Raw genomic sequence first — 12,411 nt, 5'->3', positions numbered from 1 at the left:
TCAAAAAATCAGTGGGCGTGGTAGCGCATGCCTGTAATTCCAAATACTCGGAAGGCTGAGGCGGAAGGATCGCCGGAGCCCAGCAGGTCGAGGCTGCGGTGGCCGGGAGCGGCCACTGCACTCCAGTCTGGGCAACAGACTGAGACTCCAACTCAAAAAAAAAAAACCCTGTAAATTTATACTTCAGATTCTAGGGCAACCACTAAAAAACGTGGGGGGAAAAGTATAATTGATATGCAAAGAAAGGAGAAAAAACAGGATCACATAAAATTCCCAATTTAAGTTAAAAGGGGCAGAAAAATGGAAGACAACAATAAGAACAAGGAAAACAGATGGAAAACAGCAACAAATTTGGCAGATATTAATCGAACTATATGAATAATCATTTTGACTGTCAGTGGTCTCAATGCACCAATTAAAAACAGAAATTGTCAGGGTGGATTAAAAAATAATGCTTGGCATGGTGGCTCAAGCCTATAATCCCAGCACTTTGACTGAGGTGAGAGAATTACCTGAGTCCAGGGGTTTGAGACCAGCCTGGGCAACTTGGCGAGACCTTGTCTCTACAATAAATCAAAAGATTAGCTGGGTGTAGTGGCACACACCTGTGGTTCCACCTACTTGGAAGGCTGAGGCCAAAGGATCACCTGAGCCCAGCAAGTCAAGGCTGTGGTGGCCGTGAGCATGCCTCTGCACTCCAATCTAGGCAACAGAGTGAGCATCCTACTTAAAAAATAAAAATAAAAATAAATGAAAAATAAGACCCAACACCATGTTGTATACAAGAAATCCATTTTAAATATAAAGACATGGCCAGGCCAGTGGCTCACACCTGTAATTCCAGCACTCTGGGAGACTGAGAGGATTGCCTGAGCCCAGGAGTTTCAGACCAGATGAGCCTGAGCAACTTGGTGAGACCTCATCTCCACACACACAAAAAAAAGCCCAGGCATAGTGGCAGGCACCTGTAGTCTCAACTACTAGGATGGCTGAGATGGAAGGATTGACTGAGCCTGACTAAACATAAATATGTAAATATAAAGATGCATACAGAGTAACTAAATGGTGGTATGATCTGATCTGAATGTATCCCTTGAAATTCATGTTGAAACTTAACTGCCAGTGTGATAGTATTAAGAAATGGGACAGAGGTGATTATGTCATGAGAGCAGAGTCCTCATGAATGGGATTAGTGACTTTATAAAAGCTGGAGGGAAGAGGGTTCATCCCTTTTTGCCCTTTCAACTTTTCCTCCATGGAAGGACATAGTGTTCAAGATGCCACCTTGGAAGTAGAGGCTGTAGCACGCACCTGACACTGAACTTGCCAGTGGCTTGATCTTGGACTTTCAAGCTGTCCGAGCTGTGAGAAAATAAATTTCTGTCCTTTAACATTGCCCAGTCTGGTATTTTACTATAGCAGCACAAACGGACATAGACAAATGGACTAAGATATACCATGCTAACACTAAAGAAAGGAATAGCTTTATTTATTTCAGACAGAGCAGATTTCAAGACAAGAACGATTATCAGGAGCTGGGCTCGGTGGTTCAGCCTGTAATCCCGCACCTTTGGGAGGCTGAGGTGAGTGGATTGCCTGAGCCCGCGGGTTCGAGATCCGCCTGGGCAGCGAGACCTCATCTCTACAATAATTCAAAAAAATCAGCCAGGCGTGGTAGCGCATGCCTGTAATTCCGGCTACTCGGAAGACTGAGGCGGAAGGATTGCCGGAGCCCAGCAGGCGAGGCTGTGGTGGCCGGGAGTGGCCACTGCACTCCAGTCTGGGCGACCGAGTGAGACTCCAGCTCAAAAAAAAAAAAAAAAGAAACAAAGATTATCAGGGATAAAAAAGGGCATTGCATAATGATAAAGGGGTCAATTGTTCAAGAAGACATAATAATCCTTAATATGTATGCACCTAACAACAGAGCATCAAAATAAGTGAGGCAAGAACTGATGGAATTACAAGAAGAAATAGATGAACCCACTATTACAGTTGACATTGAGTTCAGGTCTTATTGATTGTATGACTGCTGAATATGTCCATTTCTGATAGAGGGGTGTTGAAATTTTCAACTGTAATAGTGGGTTAACTGGACATAATCAACATCTATAGACTACTTTATCCAACAACAACCAAATACATGGAACAATCACCAAGATAGCATATTTTGTGCCATAAAACACACTTTAACATATTTAAAGAATAGAAACCATGTAATGTCTGCTTTCAGATTAAAATGGAATTAACCTAGAAATCAATAACAGATAACTGAAATATACATGGAGATTAAACAACTTCTAAATTACACAAAGATCAAAGAAGAAATCTCAAGAGAAATTTTCAAGTATTTTACACTAAATGAAAACAAAACTTATCAAAATTTTTGGGGTGCAGTGCTTTGAGGGAAATTTATAGCACTGAGAGCATATATTAGAAAAGAAGGAAAATCTGAAATCAATCATTTAAGTTTGACCTTAGGAAACTGGAGGAAGGAAAGCAAATTAAGTCCTAAATATGCAGAAGTAAACAATAAAAATTACAGTAGAAATATATGAAATTGAAAACAGGAAAGCAATAGAAAAAAAACAATGAAAACAAACACTAGTTCTTCAAAAAGATCAGTAAAATTGATAAGCCTCTAACCAGGCCAAGTAAAAAAAAAGAGTACACATACTACTAATATAAAAAATATGAGAGGGAACATCATTACAGATCCCATGAACATTAAAAGGATAATAAAGGCATATTATGAACAACTCTATGTCCACAAAATTTGATAACCTAGATGGAATGAACCAATTCCTTGGACAACATAATGTGCTAAAACTCACAGAAGAAACAGACAATCTTAATAGGCCTATATTTATTAAAGAAATTAAATCAATGATCAGTAACCTTCCACAACAGAAAGCACCAGGACCAGATGGTTTCATTGGTGAATTCTACACCAAACATTTAAGGATGAAATGATAACAATGCTCTACCATCTCTTTTAGAATAAAGAGCCATCAGCTGAATTCCTTGTTCCCTCCAAGACTGGAACAAGAATGTCTGCTTGTACCACTTCTACTCACCACAGTACTGCAGGTTCTAGCTAGTATGATACCGCAAGAAACGAAATAAAAGGAAGATTGAGAAGGAGACACACCTCTTTACTCGTGGATGACATGATTATTAATCTTTGTAGAAAATTGTCGCCGCACCTCGGTCTCGCGTCAGAGCCGCCATCGGTCGCCCCCTTGGCGGCGGCGGTACCTGCTCCCGGTGGTCTTAGGGCGTGCGGGCCAGGGAAGGCCCCAAAGGCAGGAAGCAGAGGGGAAGCAGGTCTGCAGGGCGAGGCGTCACCGCAGTGCAGCTCCAGGCGAGAACCCGGGGGAGGAGGAGGAGGAGCGACAAGGATCGGCCCAGGAGTAATGGAGCCCAAAGAGGAACAAGCGGTCAAAGATCTCAACGTGGAAAATACCAACCCTGAAGATGAAAAAAAAGATGAAAAGGAGCAAGACACTAATAAAGGGGAGTCCCTGGCCCTCCCTATGGATGCTGGTGACTGCTGTGTGCCTAGAGGAAATCGTAGGCGGTCCTGCGTTAGGCAGCCCATCCCGCAGTAGAGATGGGGTGCGATGCATAGGCTTGGAGAGATACAGGCCAAGGATGAGAAAGAGAATATGGAAAAGATAGGGACGAGGCGAGATAGCTGATGGAAAAGCTGAGAGAGAAGCAGTTGAGTCATAGTCTTTGGGCAGTTAGCACCGATCCCCCTTCCTATGACCATCATGGTGAATTTTGCCTTATGTCCTGAATCCTGATGTCTTTCCTGAAGTTAAGAGGGAGGCCCCTGCTTCCTAAACGTACATATTTGTGGTGTACCCCTGCGGTAAGCCTTTTGATGTTACTTGCTTCTTATGGTCCCCCCTTACCAGCTTCTACTTGAATGCTGTGTTGTGTTTTGGTCCAGTCTGTAAGACTTTGTTAGCAGAATAATGTTACCTATTGCATGGAAAGATGCTCATTATATATTGTGAAGTTAATAAAGCAGTTTGAAAAAGCAAAAAAAAAAAAAGCTTTTGTGTAATTTACAAAAAAGCTACTAGAACTAATAATGAGGTTAGCAAGTTTGCAGGATACAAGGTCAATTTAAAATCAGTTGTATTTGATATGCCAGTAATAAAAAATTAGACATTGAAATTAGACAATAATATTTCTTACAATTGTATCAAAATATAAAATGTTTAGGACAAGTTTAACAAAAAGTATGGCAAGATCTGTACACTAAAAACTATAAAATATTGCTGAGGAAAAAATAAAAAAGATCTAAATAAATGTAGAGAAATTAATATTCTTGGATTGGAAGATTCAATAATGTTAAAATATCAGTTCTTTCCAAATCGAACTACAGAATCAGTGCCATCTAATCTGGAGGACTTGCAGGATTTTTTGTTTTGTTTTGAGTCAGAGTCTCACTCTGTCGCCCAGGCTGGAGTGCAGTGGCACACTCACAGCCACCGCAGCCTGGACCTGCTGGGCTCAGGTGATCGTTCCGCCTCAGTCTTCCAAGTAACTGGAACTACAGGTGCATGGATTTTCTTTAAAACCTGACAAGTTGGCCGGGCACGGTGGCTCAAGCCTGTAATCCCAGCACTTTGGGAGGCCGAAGCAAGAGGATTGCCTGAGCCCAGGGGTTTGAGACAACTAGGCAACTTGGTGAGACCATGTCTCTACAATAAATGAAAAAATTAGCCGGGCATGGTAGCGCGTGCCTGTAGTTCCAGCTACTTGGAAGGCTGAATTGGAAGGATCGCCTTAGCCCAGCAGGTCGAGGCTGCGGAGGCCGTGAGTATGCCACTGCACTCCATTCCAGCCTGGGTGACAGAGTGAGTTTACAAAAAAAAAAAAAAAAAAAGCTGTTCTTGCCAGGCATAGAAGAGAAAAGAAGCAATAGTTTATATGGAAATTTAAGTAGCCAAAATAATCTTATAATCTTTAAAAAGAAAAACAAAGCTGAAGAACTTAAGCTACCTGATTCAAAACTTACTATAAAGCTACACTAAAGTCAATGTGATAATGGCAAAGACAAATAGATCAATGAAACAGAAGAGAGTCCTGAAATAGAAATAGACAGACATATATGTAGTCAGTAGATTTAAAAAAAAATAGATGCCAAGGAAATTCAATGGGTGAGATAGTCTTCCCAACAAATGGTGCTGAAACAATTGGATAGCCATGTGAACAAACGAATGAACCCTTACCCTATACACAAAAATGATCTCAAAATAGAATATAGGTCTAAAGGAAGACCTAAAATTATAAAACTTCCAGAGAAAACAGGAGAAAATCTTTGTGAACTTGGACAAGGCAAATTTTCTTAGGACACAAAAAGCATGAATCATAAAAGAAAAAAATGACCAATTGAACCTCGTCAAAATAATGTTTTCTCCTTGATAGAAACCATTAAGGAAGTGAAAAAGCAAGCTGTAGATTGGGAGGAAAAAAACCCCATTTTTTGAATCAGAGTCTCACTTTGCCACCCAGGCTTGAGTGCCATGGCAAACTCACGGCCACCACCACCTTGATCTGCTGAGCTCAGGCAATCCTTCTGCCTCAGCCTTCCAAGTAGCTGGAATCACAGGCGTGTGCCACCGTGCCTGGCTAATTTTTTGATTTATTGTAGAGATGAGGTCTCACCAAGTTGCCCTGGCTGATCTCAAACCCCTGGTCTCAGGCAATACTCTCACTCCAGCCTCCCAAAGTGCTGGGATTACAGGCGTGAGCCACTGTGCCCAGCCAAAAAATATTTTCAAAGCATGTGTCTGATAGAGAACTTTATCCAAAATATTGAAAGAATTATAACTTAATAAGATGACAAACTTGATACAAAAATGAGATTTTAATAGACATTCCAGCAAACAATGTATGTAAATTTGACATCTTATGAAGAGACTCAACATTATAAGTCATTAGAGAAATGCACACTAAAATTATAATGATGTACTTACTACTAACAGCCACCAGAATGGCTACAATTAAAATAACTGGCAATACCAAGTATAGGCAAGGACATGAAACAACTAAAAGTCTCATGCATTGCTGGTGGGAGTATGAAATGGTACCACTTCTTTGGAAAACAGGCTGGTAGTTTATTAGAAAGTTAAATGTAGGTATACCATACAACTCAGTAATCCCACTCCTAGGTATTCGTCCAAGAGAATTTAAAGCTTATAATTACACTAAAAACTTGTACTTCAATGTTTGTAGCATCTATATTTATGATAGTCCCAAACTGGAAGCAACTTAAACATCCATCAAAACTCAGTTGTAGTACATCCATATGGTGGAATATTACTGAGCCATAAAAAGATCTCAAAAGCATTACGCTAAACGAAACACATCAGATACAGCTACATACTATGTGATTCCTTTATATAAAATCCTAGAAATGTACAACTATACTGACAGAAAGCACTCAGTGGTTGTCAGGGTTCAAGGATGAATGGTGCGTGATTGACTGTAAAAGGGCATAATAGAACTTTCTGGAATGATGGAAATGTTCTGTATCATGATTGTGGTAGTGGTTTCATGACGGTATAATTTGTCAATATTCGTCTAATGTTGAGTTTCATTGTATGTAGATTAAACCTCAATAAGCAAAAATTGTTGCTTTGGGGCTCTTGCCTCCATTCAAATTTGATTCTAAATTTGAACTCTCTGAAACTGCATTTAAAGTTTTTAATAATTTTCTCATGTATTTCCCTTGGACTGGGTTTCTTCTGGTTCCAGGACTTTCTCAAAATTTCTGCTGAACTGCTGCTTCCCTTTCCTAATATTCTAGCAATGGTAAGGATTACAAAAACAACAAAATCAAGTTTGCCACCTAATTCCACAGTATATCCTCTCAGTGTTTTCGGAGACCAAGGCCTTCCTTGAAAATAGTGTAATTATAAGTGAATAAAAGGAACTGGATAAATTGAGGGGCAGACTGCATTAATTCAGTTTTTATTAGGATCACTATTAACTCTTTTGGCCAACTGCAAAGTTCTGCTTATTTCTCTCATCCCTATTATCACTTAGGCTAGAGGCAATTTTTTTACTTTAGATTTTCAAAGTTCTCCAGCTTGCTCAAGTTAACTTGACCTTTAAGACCTAAGGGAAGCTGGATTGAACCCCTACCCCAAGTCTGTGGGAAATCCAGTGTCCCTCCAACATCTCTAAAGTACTTGGTGGACTTTTCTTCTACTCACCTGATTCAGTTTCTGTATTTGCTGAATTCTTTATTTCTTCACTATGTTTAAAATAAGGTGTGAACTCCTCACCCTATCCTTTTTTTGTACCTTGCCATTCTTTCTGGCTATGACCCCAGTCCTTGCTCTTCCCTAAAGGTCACTGACCCATGGCTGTGTCTGGCTGATCTGAAGGAGGGTTTGAGGTTATCAAAGAGAGCCTAGCAAGCATCTTAACATTGAATATTTTATCTGCTTCTTAAAGGTCTGGGGACCATTCCTACTGCCAGGAAATTTTCACGTTATCTAGTTGGCTTCAATTTTTGTACAAAGTTTCTGGATATCGCTTTTACAATTCCATTTCCTCTTTTTAGCACTCACTTCTCATTCCTATTCATTTTCTATTTAATTCACGAATTGGGCTATAACAGCTAATTGAATACTTGTTTAATGGAGTTTTACCACATATGGTTTACTAATATTTAATTAAAATTTAATTGAAGAATTTTTTTAGAAGTCCAGTTTTGGAGTTCTGAATATTCTCAAGGTTTGGTATGCTCTCTTGTTAATAAAGTGATAATTTTATATTTAATACAAATTGCATATGCTGCTGAAATTTTGTATATGCTGTACTGAAAATGTTTTGTATAACCTGTCAATTTGATATAGTAATTTGAGCTTCCTATTTTCTACTGATACAGCTGTTGGTATTATGATGAGTATCAGTCAGGGTCCCAATAAGAAATAGATGGCACACTCAAATTAAGATAAATCAAGGATATTTACAAAGGTGTGGGCAGGATAGGGAAACCACAAGGATTAATGCAGAAAGTATAGTAGCAGCAAAACTGTCATCACTGCTAAGGCAGAAAAGATACGGAATGAGAGCTGCTGCCAAGACCCCAAAAAGAGAGAGATGAATGAGGGAGGCCATATTGAGAGGAATCTTTGGTTGGCTGAAGGATATCGTCAGACTAAACTCAAAGGGAGAGCCAGGGAAATTAAATACCTTGACCTCTCTTTCTGGTTTACTCTGATCTACTAGAGCCCACCAGCAGGGCAAAGTCTGGATGTGGAGGGCAAATGAATGACATTGGGCACAGGTTGCTTATTTTAATCAGAAGTATTTCTTTCTCTATTAACAATGTAAATGTTAATCAGGACTCTGGTTGCAACAAAAACTCAACTTGATGTAGTTTAAACAAAAGAAATACTGGAGGAACGGCAAGGAGAAGCTGATTTTTGTTAGATAAATGTTTTTTGAGGCACACTCTGTTTCTCAACTTTGAATGTTGGTTTCTTTTGTAAAAAAAAAAGGGGGGGGGGCTGGTCTTCAGCAGTACTGGAATGACATTCTTTGAGCAGTGTAATCAGACACAAGATCAGACTTTTCTTCTAACTCCATACAGAAAGCCTGAAGATTTCCTATGAGATCTAAATAAAGATCTGCTTAAGTGGGATGGAAGACAGATTTGGAAGATGCTAATTCTTACCAAATTAGTTTTTAGGTATAATGCAATCCCAACTAAAATCTCATAATTTTTTTTTGTAATATGAAAAATAAAGTTACTACTCCTATTTAACATAGTACTGGAACAGCAAGCCAGAATAATCAGGCAAGAGAAAAAGAGGTATCCACATGGGAAAATAAGTTAAATTCTCTCTCTTTGCAAACGATATGATTTTATACCTAAAAAACCCTACAGAATCCAAGAAAACTCCTAGCACTGATAAACTACTTCAGTAAGAACTCAGGATACAAAATCAATGTGTAAAAAATCAGTTGCATTTCTATACACCAGCAACAAGCAGGCTGAGAACCAAATCAAAAATACAATCTCATTCACAATAGACACACACACACACACACACACAAACTCTGCATTCTTAGAGGTGAAAGATCTTTACAATGAGAGCTACAAAACACTGCTCAAAGAAATCCAAAATTACACAAATGAAAGAACATCCCATGTTCATGGATTGGAAGAATCAATTTAATCAAGTTGTCTATACTACCTAAAGCAATCATAGATTCAATGTAATCTCTATCAAACTACCAGCAACATTTTTCACAGACCTAGAAAAGACAATACTTATATTTATATGGAACTAAAAAAGAGCCCAAATAGCCAAAGCAAAACTCAGTGAAAAGTTGGTAGCATCACACTCACAGACATCAAATTTTACTGTAAGAATACAGTAAGCAAAAGAGCATGGTACTGGTACAAAAGTAGACACATAGACCAATTGAACAGGATAGAGAACCTGGAAATATGATCACAGACCTACAACCAACTCATCTCTGACAAAGTTGACAAAAACAAATATTGGGGAAAGGAAACCCCATGCACCAATGGTGCTGGAAAAACTGGCTAGTCACTTGAACAAAACTGGACCCCTAACTATCACCACATACAAAAATTAACTTAAAATGGATTAAGAACTTAAACATAAAACTTCAAACTATAAAAATCTTAGAAGAAGAAAACCTATGGAGCAACCTCCTGGACATTGGCATAGGCAATGAATTTCTCGCCAAGACCTCAAAAGGAAATGCAGCAAAAATTTAAATTGACAGATGGGACTTCATCAAGCTAAAAGGCTTCTGCAGAAGAAAGAAACCATCAAGAGAATAAAGAGACATCACACAGAATAGGATAAATAGGAAAAATATTTGCAAACTATGCATCTGACAAAGGTCTAACATCCAGAATCTATACGGAACTCAAGCAAATCAACAGGAAAAAACCAATAAACCCATTAAAAAGTGAGCAAAGGACATGAACAGACACTTCTCAAAGGAAGTCATACAAGCAGCCAACAAACATATGAAAAAATTGCTCAGCATCACTAATCATCAGAGAAATACAAATCAAAACCACGGTGAGATACCATCTCACATTGGCCAGGATGGCTATTATTAAAAAGTCAAAAGATAACAGAGGTTGGTGAGGCTGTGGAGAAAAGAGAAGGGTTGCCTACTGTTGGTGGGAATGCAAGCTAGTTCAACCCCTGTGGAAAGCAGTTTGTAAATTCTTAAAGAACTAAAAATAGTTACCATTTGATCCAGCAATCCTACTTCTGGAAATATACCCAAAGGAGCATAAATCGTTCTGCCAAAAAGACACTTGCATTTGTATGTTTATTGCAGCGCTATTCACAATAGCAAAGACATGGAACCAATTCAGATGCTCATTGATGGTGGACTGGATAAAGAAAATATGGCACTAGCCAGGTGCAGTGGCTCACTCCTGTAATCGTAGCACTCTAAGAGGCTGAGGTGGGAGGATCGCTTGAGGTCAGGAGTAAGAGACCTGCCTGGGCAACATAAGACCCTGTCTCTACCAAAAAGAAAAAAGAGAGCGAAAATGTGGTACATATACACTATGAAGTACTATGCAGCCATAAAAAAGAATGAAACCATGTCCTCTGCAGCAACATGCATGAAGCTGTAGATCATTATTCTAAATGAACCATCACAGAAACAAAAAAACGGAATCCCACATGTTCTCACTCTTAATGCATACTAAACCTGGACACATACTGACACAAGGATGGAAACAACAGACACTGAGCATTGTTAAGGAAGGGAGAGAGGGGGAAATAAGGGATACAAAATCACCCACTGGGTACCATGCCCACCACTGGGGGGTTGGGCAGGTTCATCAGAGGCCCAAATCTCACCTTCACATAATATACAAATGTAACATACCCTATGTACACCATGATTCTAAAAAAATAAAGTTTGAAATGAACATGTAGCATTTTTAATTAAAACAATAATTGCTCTTAACAATAAAAAAAGAAAAGAAAGTCTACACTTCACCAATTTATCAGTACACCAAGCTTTTTTTTTTTTTTTTAAGTAATTGCAAAGGAAACTTGTCCCTATTATTAAAATGTATCATCTGGTATATTTTTATTTTTTTCCTTTTTTTTCATTTTAAAGATGTGGAGTACAATTCAGGGTTAGGTATACAAATGTTCATTATGCAGGTACCCTTGTTGATGAGGTGTGCCCCTCCCTCACCTGGCAGTTTCCCTCAACTACCAATCCCACCCCCCTCCCCTGGCAGTTTCCCCACTACTTCCAATCCCTTTCTTATAGTAATAAAGATAATTGTTCAAGGTCTGCTTATGAGTGAGAATGTATGGTACGCTGTTGTTTCTGTGATAATTACTGAGTATGATAGACTCTGAATTCATCCAAGTTGCTGCAAAGTTCATGTTTGTCCTTCTTTATGGCTTCATTCCATTGTTATATGTACTTTTTTTTTTTAAGTTGGAGTCTCACTCCGTCGCCCAGGTTGCATGCAGTGGCATGCTCACAGCCACCCCAGCGTCGACCCACTGGGCTCCAGCCATCCTACTACAGGTGTGTGCTACCATGCCCAGATAATTTTTGATTTATTGTAGGAACGAGGTCTCACCAAGTTGCCTGGGCTGGTCTCGAACCCTCAGTCTCAGGCAATCCACTTGCCTTGGTCTCCCAAAGTGCTGGGATTACAGGCTGAGCCACCAAGCCCAGCCATACCACATTTTTATTTATTTATTAAACATTTTTTTTTTTGAGTTGGAGTCTCACTCTGTCGCCCAGACTGGAGTGCAATGGCCGCTCCCAGCCACCGCTGCCTCGACCTGCTGGGCTCCGGCGATCCTTCCACCTCAGCCTGCCAAGTAGCTGGCATTACAGGCATGCGCTACCACGCCTGGCTGATTTTTTGATTTATTGTAGAGATGAGGTCTCGCAGCCCAGGTGGGTCTCGAACCCGCGGGCTCAGGCAATCCACTCACCTCAGCCTCCCAAAGGCGCGGGATTACAGGCTGAGCCACCGAGCCCGGCTATTAAACATTTTTTATTTTAAAATTGTGGGGTATAGTTAGGTACCCAAATGCGCATCGTTCAGGCACCTTGTTGATAAGGGGTGTCCCCCCATCCCAGACAGATACTGACTACCGTTAATCCCACCTCCCTTCCCCTCCCTACCCCCCCTTAGTTTCCCACCACTGTCAATCCTTATCTTATAGTATTAAGATAGATGTTCAAGGTCCACTATATGAGTGAGAACATGTGATACTCAGATCTTTGTTTCTGTGAGAGATCACTCAGTATTATAGACTCTAGTTCCATCCAGGTTGCTGCGAAATTCATGATTTTTTTTTTATGGCTGCATAGTATTCCATCGTGTATATG

At 39.7% G+C, this 12,411-nt stretch overlaps 1 pseudogene; it reads left to right on the top strand.

Annotated features, from left to right (window-relative positions):
- Positions 1–3,416: 3,416 nt before the first annotated feature.
- On the top strand, positions 3,417–4,063 carry LOC110594372 (annotated as a pseudogene).
- Positions 4,064–12,411: the final 8,348 nt, after the last annotated feature.

The sequence above is a fragment of the Carlito syrichta genome, unplaced genomic scaffold (assembly GCF_000164805.1).
Source record: "Carlito syrichta isolate Samal-C Ts95f unplaced genomic scaffold, Tarsius_syrichta-2.0.1 Scaffold314876, whole genome shotgun sequence".
NCBI classification, from domain to species: Eukaryota; Metazoa; Chordata; class Mammalia; order Primates; family Tarsiidae; genus Carlito; species Carlito syrichta.
This window is presented reverse-complemented; position numbering and strand designations above follow the sequence as displayed.